Source organism: Mobula hypostoma, chromosome 1 (genome assembly GCF_963921235.1).
Source record: "Mobula hypostoma chromosome 1, sMobHyp1.1, whole genome shotgun sequence".
In the NCBI taxonomy this organism is placed as follows: Eukaryota; Metazoa; Chordata; class Chondrichthyes; order Myliobatiformes; family Myliobatidae; genus Mobula; species Mobula hypostoma.
Genome location: NC_086097.1, coordinates 192,852,116 through 192,867,359, shown reverse-complemented (window position 1 = coordinate 192,867,359; position 15,244 = coordinate 192,852,116). Strand labels below are relative to the sequence as shown.

The 15,244-nt window shown below is 40.1% G+C and overlaps 1 protein-coding gene, 1 long non-coding RNA gene and 1 pseudogene across 15 annotated transcripts in view; 2 read left to right on the top strand and 1 right to left on the bottom strand.

Moving 5' to 3' along the window:
* LOC134356678 (RNA-binding protein 25-like) overlaps window positions 1-948 on the top strand; it is a 63,110-nt pseudogene extending 62,162 nt beyond the window's left edge.
* dlgap1a (discs, large (Drosophila) homolog-associated protein 1a) overlaps window positions 1-15,244 on the bottom strand; it is an 890,995-nt gene that overhangs the window by 392,888 nt on the left and 482,863 nt on the right. The gene's annotated exons all lie outside the window — the stretch shown is intronic.
* Window positions 1-15,244, top strand: part of LOC134353843 (uncharacterized) — an 84,782-nt gene that overhangs the window by 66,470 nt on the left and 3,068 nt on the right. Inside the window, exon 2 of the long non-coding RNA XR_010019689.1 lies at window positions 12,340-12,452. This is a non-coding gene — a long non-coding RNA (uncharacterized LOC134353843). The remainder of the gene's footprint in view (window positions 1-12,339; window positions 12,453-15,244) is intronic.

Below are 15,244 nucleotides of genomic sequence, written 5' to 3'. Positions count from 1 at the left end.
TTTGTCGTGTGTAAACTAACAATGGGCAAGCAATATGGCTTATGCTAGCATAAATGGCAAATTAATTAAAATGGAATTAGACACTGTTTCAGTCAGTTCATAAAATGAGTTTGAATAGCATTTCAAAGACACCAAACTGAAACCTGAATATATTCAACTAAGAAATTATACTGGAGAAAAGATAACACTTGTGGGTATGACATTAAAACAACCAACAACCAACAAGCTAAATTGAGCTTGTATATGGTTTAAAAAAACAGAAGGATCAGCATTGTGGGTGCGTGATTGGCTGAGACCACTACAACTTGACTGGAGATCCATCCACCAGTTACATGCCACATTCCTTGCAATGAAGCCAACTGAAAGTGAATTCAAAAGTTACAGGATGATGCCACAACTATCTCCATACTGAACACCATAAACAGAGGACAAACAGGTGTTGGTGCCAACCTGTGTACCTCTGCTTGGAAAGCATATTAGACCAAGGAAGGATAATACTACTCAGCGTGATTGTGAAAGTAACAAAAACAATGGTCCAACTACACAGTTTTTCTAGGTAATATATTTGAGAAAGCTACTAATGTTTTAATCAGACTGTTACTTGTGAAATGTGGCTTGGATTTAAGTTGGAAGAGAGTTCAAGGAGCTTTAGGAAAGTTGCAAGTGTTTGGCATTTGTGAGTATAAGGAACCAGAATCTACTCTGTGCCCATTAAGGTTATTACATGAACTTCAAGTTGGAGACAAGAAGCTGCTGGTAAAAGTAAATGCAAAGACCAAAGCCCAGCTGCATGAATGGAAAGCCAAAGAGAAAGGAGTTAATAGAGATACAAAAACAGAGGATTTGTCAGATGTTGTTGTGGATGTGGAATCCAAGAGGATGGATTGGATTGTAAAGTGAGAAACTGAAGGCTTAATAAGGGAATACACTAGTGAACTAAATGCACCTTCCCAATATCAAGATGCACAAACTACGAAAAAGGAAGGAGGAATGTTTCCAGAGCTGTCAGAAGCACTTCTTGCAGTCTCAGACTCAACTCCTGCAACCATTGATCTCATGTTTGCTGATTTTGCTTTCTGAACACAGCTGCTACCACTTGTAAGATCACAGACAGATGTAAGTAAACACCCAACTAATATTGCTTTGGTTACCTTCCTGTCATAAATGGAAGTCAGTCTTCAGTTCTTAAAATATAAATGGAAAGCAATAGTCAGTTTGAAGTTAATACACATTTTTGCAAAGAAGCTCTGTATTTAGAAAACACTCTGTCTGTAATAAGTAACTATACCTGGTTTATTACTGCTTAAGTGGTCAGTATAAGGCAACAGGCTATTTAATTTGGATTGTTTCAAACAGACAAGCAGACTAAGTTGCTTAGTTCAAGGAAGCTTGCAGATCAAATAGGTAATATCATTGAGCATATCAAATAATTGATTTATTATTGCTGGAAGTTATATGCACTTGAGGTTAGCTTTACAGCATTCACCAAAAGTCACCCAAGTGACAGAGAAACAGTATAAGTGTAGAGAGTAGTTGAGGCTTATTGGGAGTTGCGTAAGGAACATTAAGAAGCCATAGAAGGAACTTAAGGTGAATTAGAATCCATTCCTTTGCCTTCAATTTCTACGATGAATGATTGATTCCAGCAACTCGGGGATACGCCTGTTTAGTTAATAGGAACTGTACCTGTGTTTTCGAAATCCTTGATGCTCTGTGCTTTGTTTTTTTCAGAAATGCTTTGTGTTTTAGAAATGGTTTGTAATTTCTGAATATATAAGATTGAAAAATCCTCTTCCAGTTTTAAATGTGTTTTAAGAATGTTGATTGGATTTAATCATGTATCACAGAAAATAAAAGAAATGTTTTAACTACTTTGTTAGCTGGAAGTACCTTCTTGGTAGGGAGAGTGTGCCCTCAACTTGAATAGTAGATATTGGCAAGTTCCTCTGCCATCTCCTCATCTCCCATTACAATTTCTCCAGCATCATTTTCTATTGGTCCTATATCTACTCTCACCTGTCTTTTACTCTTTATATACTTGAAAAAGCTTTTAGCATCCTCTGTGATATTATCTGCTAGCTTCCTTTCATAGTTCATCTTTTCCCTCTTGATGACCTTCTTAGTTTCCTTTTGCAAGTTTAAAAACTTCCCAATCCTGTCTTCCCACTAATTTTCGCTTCCTTGTATGCCCTCTGCTTTGCTTTAACTTTGGCTTTGACTTCTCTTGTCAGCCACAGTTGCATCCTCTTTCCATTTGAAAATTTCTTCTTTTTGAAATATATCTGTCTTGTACCTTCCTCACTTCTCGCATAAACTCCAGTCACTGCTGCTCTGCTGTCCTTCCCACTAGTGTCCCTTTCCAGTCAACTTTGGCCAGTTCCTCTCTAATGCCACTGTAATTTCCTTTACTCCACTGAAATACTGACACATCAGATTTTGGCTTCTCATTCTCAAATTTCACGGTGAACTCAATCATGTTATGATCACTGCCTCCTAAGGGTTCCTTCATCTCAATCTCTCTAATCATCTCTGGTTCATTACACAATACCCAATCCAGTACAGCCTATCCCCTAGTGGGCTCAACAACAAGCTGTTCTAATAAGCCATCTTGTAGACATTCTACAAGTTCTCTCTCTTGAGATCCAGTGCCGACCTAATTTTCCCAATCCACTCACATGTTAAAATCCCCCACAATTATAATAACATTGCCCTTCTGACAAGCCTTTTCTATTTCCTGTTGTAATTTGTAGTCCAAATCACGACAGCTGTTAGGAGGCCTGCCATCAGGATCCTTTTACCCCTGCGATTTCTGAGCTCAACCCGTAAAGATTCTGCACCTTCCGATCCTTTTGTCACCTCTTTCTAATGATTTAATATCATTTCTTACCAATAAAGCCACGCCTCCCCCTCTGTCTACCTGCCTATCCTTCTGATACACAGTGTATCCTTGGATGTTCAGCTCCCAGAGACATGCATCCTTTAGCCACGTCTCAGTGATGGCCACAATATCATACCTGCAAATCTGTAGCTGTACGACAAGATCATCCACCTTATTCCTTATGCTGCGTGCATTTAAGTATAACACCTTAAGTCCAGTATTTGGAACTTTTTGCTTTGATTGCTCTGCAGCTCATCCCAATGGCTGCAAATTTGCCTCATCCCCTGCCTGCACTTCCTGACATCTTTACTGCTCACTATCTTAGATTTATTTCTGTTTTTCCCCCTCCTCCTCTCTATCATCCCGGTTCCCATCTCCTTGCCAAATTAGTTTAAACCCTCCCTAACAGCTCTATTAAACCTTCCCGCCAGGATATTGGTCCCCTTCGGGTTCAGGTGTAACCTGTCCTTTTTGAACAGGTCATACTTCCCCCAGAAGAGATCCCAATTATCCAAGAATCTGAAGCCCTGCCCCCTTCACCAGTCTCTCAGCCACGCATTCATCTGCCTGATCCTACTACTCTTGCCCTCACTAGCACGTGGCACAGGTAGCAATCCTGAGATTACTACCCTGGAGGTCCTGCTTCTCAGCTTCCTTCCTAACTATCCAATTCCTAAACTGACATTGAACCCATGAAAACTACCTCACTTTTGTTTGAATATTATTTTTGTTTTTGTACTATTTTTATTTTAACATACATATATTTGTACATGTGTGAATATATTATTATATATTTTAATTGATTTACTTATTATTTCCTATACTATCATGTATCACATTGTACTGCTGCTGCTAAGATAACAAATTTCATAACATACGCCACTGATATTAAATCTGAGTCTGAATCTGATTCTGAAATGCAATGTTATTATTTATTTTGAGAGGAATAGAATATAATATCAATGATGTAATGCTGAGTCTTTGCAAGTCGTTAGTCAGACTGCACTTGGAATATTGTGAATAGTTTTGGTTCCTTTATCTAAGAAAGATGTGCTACCATTGGAAAGGAAGTTCATGAGAATGATCCTGGGAGTGAATGAGTTAACATACAGTATGATATGAGGAACATTTGATAGCTCTGATCCTGTGCTTGCTGGAGTTTAGAAGAATGAGGGGGAGTTTCATTAAAACCTATTGAATTTTGAAAAGTCAAGAGAGAGTGGATGTGGATGTGAAGAGGATGTTTTCTGTAGAGTGGGAGCCTAGGACCAGAGTGCATAGCCTTAGCATAGAAACTTGTCCCTTTAGAATAGAGATGAGAGGGAGTTTCTTTAGCCAGATGGTGGTAAATCTAGGGAATTCATTGTCTTAGATGGCCGTGGAGGCCAAGTCATTGAGAATATTTAAAGTGGAGTTTGATAGATTCTTGATTAGTAAGGATGTCAAAGGTCAAGGGGAGAATGCAGGCTAATGATGTTCAGATGGATAATAAATCAGCCTTGATGGAATGGTGGAACTCATCTGATGGGATGACTGGCCTAATTCTGCTCCTACATCTTTTATGGCCTTTTACACTTTGTGTCCACTTTATGAGAATGGCAAAGAAACATGATCTAAGTGACTTTGACTGTGGAATGATTGTTGGTGCTAGATGGGGTAGTTTGAGTATCTCAGAAATTGCCGATCTCCTGGGATTTTCTCACATACCAGTCTCTAGAGTTTACAGAGAATGGTGTGAAAAACAAAAATAAGCATCCAGTGAGGAGCAGTTCTTTGGGCACACATGCTTTTAATGAGATAGGTCAGGAGAGAATGCCCAGACTGGTTCAAGCTGACAGGAAGGCGACAGTAACTCAAATGACCAAGGATTACAATAGTGACATGCAGAAGAGCATCTCTGAAGGCACAGCACATTGAAACTTGAAGTGAATGGGTTGCAGTACCTTCTGTACCTAATAAAGTGCCCACTAAAGTTATAGTGGCAAGTTGGGTACGTTGGGGATGGACCTACTGTCTGAGGTTCTCTCTGATTGAAGTTCCTGTAGATGTCAGGCAGCAAAGCAAGAGAAGTTTAACATTATTTTATATTTTTCTATTTGATGGTCATTAAGTTTATTATATGTGGTTGCTGACAGGCAAAGAGTTCATAGCCTTAACATGGGTAGACAGTTTTACTGCTGGAATCTTTTAGAGATTTACAGTTGTGTTCTGCATGAGATTCATTGAGAGCATGATCAACTCATTACAATTAGCCTGTGACTTTAACTTTTTGCCAAGTTGTTTCACTTTTTCTATGAGCAACCATTTTCTTAAACTTCTTGCCTATACTTCTTGCCCATACTTCTGAGCAACACATGGTTTTTTGTCACCAAGATAATGGCAATCCATTCAAATGAATGTCCCTCTTGTGCCTACTAGTTTTCTTCTTATCTTAACTCTGAACTTCCACCACCAATATTTAAGTTCTGTTTCTGTTACCTGTCTAGGAGAATCATGATCTTCGTCCCATTCCAAACATCACTCATCTCCACCTCTGATTCTGCACATCTTCTGTTAAAAGCCTCACATCTGCTTCTTTTAAATCTATATTCACCAGATTGATTCCTGGGATGGCAGGACTTTCATATGAAGAAAGACTGGATGAACTGGGCTTGTACTCGTTGGAATTTAGAAGATTGAGGGGGGATCTGATTGAAACGTATAAGATCCTAAAGGGATTGGACAGGTTAGATGCAGGAAGATTGTTCCCGATGTTGGGGAAGTCCAGAACGAGGGGCCACCGTTTGAGGATAGAGGGGAAGCCTTTTAGGACCGAGATTAGGAAAAACTTCTTCACACAGAGAGTGGTGAATCTGTGGAATTCTCTGCCACAGGAAACTGTTGAGGCCAGTTCATTGGCTATATTTAAGAGGGAGTTAGATATGGCCCTTGTGGCTATGGGGGTCAGGGGGTATGGAGGGAAGGCTGGGGCGGGGTTCTGAGTTGGATGATCAGCCATGATCATAATAAATGGCGGTGCAGGCTCGAAGGGCCAAATGACCTACTCCTGCACCTATTTTCTATGTTTCTATGTTTCTATAAAGGCCACTATTCCACTGTCCTCTTAGTTTGATACTCAAACTTTTCCTTCCATAAGGCACAGCTCATCTGATTTATTCCATGCCATACAGAGCACTTCTCACCCTATCAAACTCCTCCAAGAGTTCATTTCTCCCAACATTTGCAACATTCTCTAGCCCTTCAATCCTCCAAGAAATACCTCCACTTCAGTTTTTGTTTTCATTCCTTTGTCCCTCTATTGCTACACAGAATACAAAATGATGTAGTACACAGACAAGCTCATTAGCCCATATTGTCTGCACTGACCACAATGCCGAACTAATCTACGAGTCTCTTAAAAGACCACATCGTATCCACCTCCACCATTGCTGGCAGCCCATTCCATGCACTTAGGTTTAAAAAAAATTACCCCTGACATCTCCTCTGTATCTACTTCCAAGCACCTTAAAACTGTGCCCTCTCATGTTAACCATTTCAGCCCTGGGAAAAAGCCTCTGACTATCTACATGATCAATGCCTCTCATCATCTTACACACCTATCAGGTCACCTCTCATCCTCTGCTGCTCCAAGGAGAAAAGGCCAAGTTCCCTCAACCTATTCTCATAAGGCATGCTCCCCAATCCAGGAAAAATCGTTGTAAATCTCCCCTGCGCCCTTTCTACAGTTTTCACATCCTTCCTGTAGTGAGGAGACCAGAACTGAGCACAGTACTCCAAGTGGGGTCTGACTAGGGTCCTATATAGCTGTAACATTACCTCTCAGCTCTTAAACTCAATCCCATGGTTGATGAAGGCCACTGCACCATATGCCTTCTTAACCACACAGTCAAACTGCACAGCAGCTTTGAGTGACCTGTGGACTTGGACCCCAAGATCCCTCTGATCCTCCACATTTCCAAGAGTCTTACCATTAATAGTATATTCTGCCATCATATTTGACCTATCAAAATGAACCACCTCACACTTACCTGGGTTGAACTCCATCTGCCACTTCTCAGCCCAGTTTTGCATCCTATCAATGTCTTGCTGTAACCTCTGACAGCCCTCCACACTATCTACAACACCTCCAACCTTTGTGTCATCAGCAAACTTACTAACCCATCCCTCCACTTCCTCATTCGGGTCATTTATAAAAATCATGAAGAGTAGGGGTCCAAGAACAGATCCCTGAGGCACACCACTGGTCACTGATCTCCATGAATAATATGACCTGTCTACAACCAGACTTTGCCTTCTGTGGGCAAGCCAATTCTGGATCCACAGAGCAATGTCCTCTTGGATCCCATGCCTCCTTATTTTCTCAGTGAACCTTGCATGGGGTACCTTATCAAATGCCTTGCTGACATCCATATAGACTACATCTACTGCTCTACCTTCATCGATGTTCTTAGTCATGTCCTCAAAAATTCAATCAGGCTTGTAAGGCATGACCTGCCCTTGACAAAGCCATGCTGACTATTCCTAATCATATTATGCCCCTCCAAATATTCATAAATCCTGCTTCTCAAGATCTTTTCCATCAACTTACCAACAACTGAAGTGAGAACTCACTGGTCTATAATTTCCTGGGGTATCTCTAACTCCTTTTCTTGAATAAGGGGACATCACCTGAAACCCTCCAATCCTCTGGAACCTCTATATTGATATGAAAAATCAAGATTCAAACTAACTTCCAGAGCCACAAGATAGAGAAACTTGAACTGCCCACTATCCTTTTGCATGATGTGGATTTACAACGACCTTTCAGCAAAGATCTGGTGGCAAAGTATTTCCAAGTAAGTACCTTGCACTTTTGCTATATACTTAGCACATAACCCTGGAATGATGTGACTATGGCTATCTGTTTATCAAGTTACCTGGCAGCAATGGTACAGGGGTAAGTCAGACACAAAAGATTGTCAAGTGGATATAGAAAGACAGAAGTGATCATCAGTCATTTGAGAATTGGACACACTAGTCTTAATTACACATTACACAAAATAGGAAAACATCCAGCTGGGTTGTGTGAATACTGTAATCAACCAGAAACAGTTGAACATGTATTGATAAAATGTAAGAAATATCAAAAAGAAAGAATGAAGGTGATTGGAGAGCTTAAGATAAATAAAAAGTGACGTGGGCATAGAAGACATTTTAAGTGGGAATTCAAGACAAATACAGATCTGTATCATGAATTATCTGAAAGACTCATGTTTATTATATAGAATATAGGGAATGCAATTCTTTTCCCTTCTCCTGTTTATCCAACGATCCACACTCCAGTCTAGCAGGTGGCAGTAATGCACCTTAAAGCTGGTTTGCCATCTGCCATAAGACAACACAAGAAGAAACAGCAGCAATGGTACAGCAGCTGAAGTTGGAATAAAATCATTGGTAGATGAAGATGAATAATCAGAGTCAGCTGAAGCAAAATTATAAATACTTGTATCATGTCACCCCTAAGAGAAAAGAAACCAAGTTTGTCCAAACCTTCTTATAACTAATACTCTCCAATCCAGGCAACATTTTTGTGGGACGCAAACACGAGGAAATCTGCAGATGCTGGAAATTCAAGCAACACACACAAACTGCTGGTGGAACACAGCAGGCCAGGCAGCATCTATAGGAAGAAGTACAGCCAACGTTTCAGGTCAAGCACCTTTGTCAGGACTAACTGATAGAGGAGACAGTAAGAGATTTTGAATGCTATATGCCAGTTGAATCCGATATGCCTTAGTCTTCTGGATAACTCTACCATGACAGCCTGTAACAAAGGCTTGACTAAAATCCAGTTAGACAACATCCACTGCCCTTCCTTCACTAACTTTCAGTACCTTCTCCAATGATTTCCTTACTACCGATGGAAGGCTCACTGTCCTGTAATTGGCTGGATTATTCTAATTGCTCTCATCAACAGAATATTAACACTGACTACTCTCCAACACTGGGATACAAAGATTTCTGTCAAGGTCCTAGCAATCTCCAGCCTTACCTCTCCGGTATCTTGATATAGATGTCATCAGGCCTGGGAGTTGTTTATCTTAGGAGACTGACCACCTCCACTTCTGTAATCTCAATGTGCTTTATAATATCCTATACCCTTCCCTGATCTCATTAATATTTATGTTCTTCTCTCTATTGAATTGTTTGCCATTTATTATAGTAATAAATTGCTTGTGACACATAATAGTAGTTTTATGAAAAAGGTAACTTAAAGTATTTTATTCAGCAAAAAAGCCAGGTTTGATATTGCTTGCTATTCCTTCAAGCACCAAACCACCATCATTTCCACAAATTCATTTTTCTGAGCACATCTACTGCCACCCTCCCCTTTAAAACCACCTGAAAAAGCACTGCTCTAACCAATTCATCAGATTTTGAGTCACATAGCTATATATTCCTTTACTGGATAAGTATTAATTTTCATCTAATGATTCTTCTGTTAATTGCTGTTCTATGATCGAGGTATAATAAAATTAAATTTGTTGATGACTTGGCTTTTTCTGAAGTATTGCTTGTTTTTGTTCAAATGCTGATGAATCTGGGACCTATTAGAATTCTAGTATATATTGATTTCTATTCTGGTAGAGAGCCTAATGAAATGGTGTCAAGACAACATCTTCTCCCTCAATGTTTGCAAAATAGAAGAGCTGGTCATAGATTTCAGGAAGCAAGATGGAGTACACACCCCTGTCTGTATGGAGCTGAGGTGGAAATAGTTGAGAGCTGGTGACCTTGTAAACTCTGACTCAGAGACCAATGTCAGAACAACTTTCATAAGGGTGAACTTTTGCAAGACATCAGGCCCTGATGATGTACCTGGCAGGGCACTGAAGACCTGTGCCAACCAACTGTCGGGAATGTTCAGACATCTTCAATCTTTCACTGCTGTTGTTGGAAGTTCCCATCTGTTTCGAAGAGCAACAATCACACCAATGCCCAAGAAGAGCAGGATGAGCTGCCTCAACATCTGTCACCCAGTTGCACTCGTATCTACTATGATGAAGTGCTTTGAGAGATTGTTCATGGCCAGAATCACCTCCTGTCTAATCAAGGAGATGGACCTGCCGTAATTTGCCGATTGACCTGATAGGTCTACAGTGGATGCCATCTCACTGGCTCTCACTCTGTCTTGGATCACCTGGCCAGTAGTAAACCTACATCAGGCTGCTGTTCAATGATTACAGCTCAGTTTTCAACGTCATTGCACTCTCAGTACTAATCAATAAGCTCCAAAACCTAGGCCTCTGTACTTCCCTCTGCAACTGGATCCTTGACTTTCTCATTGGGAGACCACAGTCAGGGTAGGGCAGATCAGAAGTAACATCTCCTCCTCACTGACAATCAGCATGACACCTCAGGAATGTGTACTTGGCATGCTGCTTTACTCTCTTCATGCATGGCTCAAATGCCATTTATAAATTTGACGATAATATGACTATTGTTAGTAGAATTACAGATGGTGATGAGGAGGCATGCAGAAGTGGGAGAGATCAGCTGGTTGAGTGGTATCCCAACACCAACCTTGCACTCACCGTCAGTAAGACCAAGAAATTGATGGTGGACTTCTGGAAGAGGAAAACACACCATTCCTCATCAAGGGATCAGCAGTGGAAAGAGTGGACAGTTTCACGTTCCTGGGTGTTAACATTTGAGGATCTATCTTGGCCCAACAAAGAAGGCATGACTGTGGCTATATCTTGTTAGGAGTTTGAGGAGACTTGGTACATCACCAAAGGCTCTCACAAATTTCCACGGATATACCGTGGAAAGCATTTTCACTGGTTGCATCACCATCTGGTACGAAGCTGTAACTGCACAAGATCGGAAAAAGCTGCAGAAAGTTGCAAACTCAGCCAGCTCTATCACGGGCACTGGCCTCCCCAGCAAAAGCGACCATAAGACATAGAAGCAGAATTAAGCCATCTGCCCCAGCAAGTCTGCTCTGCCATTCAATCATGGCTAATCCTTTTGTTTAGGACACCCATCACCCAGGAAATACCCTCTTCTGATTGGTACTATCAAGGAGGAGGTACAGGAGCCCAAAGACAAAGTCAACATTTCAGGAACAACTTTTTCCTCTCCGCCATCAGATTTTTGAATGGACAAGAACCCATGTATAGTACGTCACTCTTTTTCATCTTTTTTTTGCTCTCATTTTACACTACTTAATTGTATATCTTATCATAATTTATAGTTTTTATTATGTGTTGCAATCTACTGTTGCTGCAAAACAGCACATTTCACAACATACAGTATGCCGGTAAACCTGTTTCTGATTAAAGTTCATTTGTGTAAATGTCACTGACTATTTGTCATGGTCCAACCATGTAGATGCTACAGCCAAGAAAAGACTCCCGTGCCTGTGTTTCCTTGGAAGGCTAAGTAAATATGACATGTCCTTAATGACTTCCATTATTTGTTAGAGGTATCTTAAAGAAAACCTCCTAACTGGATGCATTACATTACTGCTTTGCCCAAGAATGCTGGAAGTTGCAGAGCTATGAACACAGCTCAATCCGTCAAGAAAACCAGACTCCGTTGGCACATCTCTTAGCCAACAAATTAAGGACACCTCCCACACTGGTCATTCTCTCTTTCCCCCATCCCATCAGGCAGAAGATACAAAAGTTCGATTACCACCAGATTCAAGGATGGAATGTACACTGCTGTTACACTCTTAATCTCTCATTCTACCATCTCGTAGTCATTTTGCATTGCCTACTTGCACTACACTTTCTGTAGCTGTTAACACTACATTCTTCATTTTGTAATTACATCCCTTTTGTACTACCTCAGTATACTTGTGTTTGGAATGATCCAGCTGGATGGCATGTGAATAAAAGGTTTTCACTGTATCTTTGTACATGTGACAATAATAACCCAATTATGTTAGATTTATGCTATTTCCAGTGAAACAATGTGATATTTTGTGATCATTTGGAGTTACTAGTCCATAATTTATGTTACAACTTGTAAGATTCATCTGAGACAGAATGGCAACGTCATACCTTCTCTGAAGCTGATATCATCATTACATATTCTATGAACGATTAGTAGCTGAATTTGTATTAACCGTTTACCTAAGCAATAGTCTGTCAGGTTACAAGGTTTGTTCTGGAAGAAAGTGTTATGAAATACTTCATACTACATGTCTGTAAGAATTTTCATCTTAACTCTGCACTTGCCAAACATTTGTGGAAAATGGCAAAAAATTGTTTTGCTCCTCTGGCTTATTCTTCATGTTGCTTATCAGCAGCAGGCACAATCAATTCATGTGTTCAGTAATACCTCAAAGCATCCATAGAGGCGTGTAATGGGATAATAGCCTTATGACATTCTAAACTATGCCAGAAATCAAAAGCGTTTGTCTATGAGAAGATGGTCTCAGTGGCTCAAGATGGCATAATTGTTTCCTTTAGTCTCTTGCAGATTATGCACAGATTGAATCAACATGAGATTGATGTCTTTGCAGTTACAGCTGTCACCCACATATTCAACTCACTCCAATATGACAACGTTGGATGCGGTAAAGGTACTTGACCCTTGAATTAATTGCTCATAACCAGCGAGTAATGGAACTGTCAAGGTTTAGCTCTGATGTTCTTACTTATAATGATTTAGTTGTTTTTTGTGAATACCACAACCTGCGAGTATTTAAGATAGTGCCATTTCAGACAATGCTAAAATCTTATTATTTTGGCTTTAGTTACTTTCTAGAACTTCATTGAGGAAAAAAACCAAGGCTACTCATGCTAAATAAAATGATATAATGTGTATCTATTTTTAAAAAATAAAACTGATATTATCCATCATAGGCAATTTATTAACATGGTGAAAATACCTTATGCCTGCCTATGTTTCCATATATTTTCAGTCCATTGTATGTTAGAGTCAAATTTATTTCCCATCATCTAAGGATCTAAACACATCTTCCACATGAAGGACTGCTTCATTCGTACTACTTCAGATTTAGTGCAGTGCCTTTGATGCTCAGAATAAGGTGTCTGCTACACAAGGAAAACCAAAGACAGCAATATGCACAAAATACCAAAGGAACTCAGCAGGTCAGACAGCATCCATGAAAAAGAATAAACAGTCGACATTTTGGGCTGATACTCTTCATCAGCACTGGAAAGCAAAGCAAAGTTGGGGGGGGGGGTAGGGGGAGGGGAAGGAGGACAAGCTAGAAGGTGATAGTGAATCCAGATGGGTGACGACAGTATAGGGCTGGAGAAAAAGAATGTGGAGAGTGGACGATAAGTGAAAGGGAAGAAGGGTCACCAGAGGGAGATGATAGACAGGTGAGAAGAAGCAAGAGGCCAGAGTGTGGAATAGAAGAAGAGGAAAGGGTGAAAAAAATATTGTGGAGTTGGTAAAGCCATTACCATGCCATTCCACTGACCTGCTTGAATTCTAGTGTTTTTTGTGGAAGTTTGCTTGGTTTTCCTGTAACTGCTGTTTTCACCTGTTACCCCAGGTGCCTTTCACTCCCCAAAGGTGCAAGGATTGGTAGGTTAATTAGCGACTTTAAAGTTACCCTTGCATACTGTAGGTGAGTGTAGAACCCTAACAGGTTCACAGGAATGTGGGGGAATGGGTTACAGGGAGATTAGTGGAGGAATGGAAACCAGCATAAACTCAGTCAGCCAATAAGTCTTCCATGTCATGAGCCCTATTTAGTGCCTGAATAAGCAGCCTATAAGCATCCTGCAAATATGCATCCTACTTTAATACTCCATATTCCTTGTAATAAGACAAACATACCACTGCCCTCTCTAATTACTTCATGTACCTACTGAGTTTCCTATACTAGAATGCTAAGATCCTGCTTGCTGTGAAAAGTTGACACCTCTCTGTCCCTTTATTGGGGAAAGGGAGAGAGCCTGTGGTATGTCAATTTGTCGGGCGAACAGTTAGTTTTTGTTGTACTGCAGATCATGGTCTTTGGGGCTTTGCAATTGGTTGCTTGGTGAGTGGAAGGTGCTGATACTTTTTTTTGCTGAAGTGAGGGGCAGGGTTGTTACTTTGCTGCTGTTTATGCATGGGAGGGGAGAGTATTGTGGGCTTTGAGGTTCTAATGTTTTTACTGCCACTCATTCTTCAGGACTCTCTTCTGTTTGTGGATGTCTGCGAAGAACAAGGATTTCAGGATGTATATTGTATACATTTCTGATATTAAATGGAACTTAATTATTTGTTTTTTTTTGTTCCTCCTTGATTTGTAATTGCAAAGACAATTCTTAGTACATTGGTTTACTCAAAGGTCAATCATCCTAGGAAATAATCAACATTAAGGCAATTGTATTTGCTTGTCTTCTATTACAAGCTTATAATATTCCCCTCTAATAGAAATGTGATAGACAGAGGCACATTATCTCACAGCCTAAAGAACAGGTGGAACTACAACTATCATATAAGCATCTAGCCATGAATAGTGGTAGGTGATTACCAGAGATATCACGATATAACATGTGAACATTTGGAGACAAGGTAATGTGATTGGACCTGCTTTTAGCTGGAAGTACTCTATTCATTTCAGCTTTCTCCTAACATCCCCACCATTAAAGAATAAAATTTTCAGATGATTTGATTCACTCTATATGATATAAAGAAATGGCTGGGTATACTAGATCAGCAAATGCTATGGGGAAGAACATCCCAGTTTATTACCAATAAAATCTAGACTCCTGAATTAGAGGTTTCTCCAGTCAAGATACAAATTTGGCATCTACCTGACAATACAGACAATTAAGAACCCATTTCACACATCCAGTCTGGCTAATATCTTCCCAATTAGTCCATTCTTAGTCAGCAATAAAGCGGTGGAAGTTGTCATTAATAGTGTCATCCAGCAGCACAAACTCATCAATAATCGACTCACTTTTCTTCAGCTTTGGCTTTAGACTTCAGCACAGCTTTAGTCCAAGCTGTTTAATAGCTGAATGTCAGAGGCAAAGTGAGAGTCCCTGCCCTTGACTAAATGTAGAACTAAGGAGAACAGTGAAATTAAAGTCAGTGGCCATCAAGGGGAAAAGAGATGAATATCTAGATTTATACCATTGCAACAATGAAACTAGTTGTGGTTGTTGGAAGGCAAACATCCCAATGCAAGAACATCACTGCAGGAGTTCCTCATTGGCTACTTCATCATTGGCTACTTTCTCAATAACTTTTTCTCTATATTAAAGTCTGAAGTTGGGATGTGTAATAATGACTGTACAATATTCAACTCCATTCACAACTCCCGAGGAAATGAAGAATTTTACCCCTGCAAGCCATCTGAAGACCCAGACAACACTCAGGCAAGTGCCACAGAAGTATTCG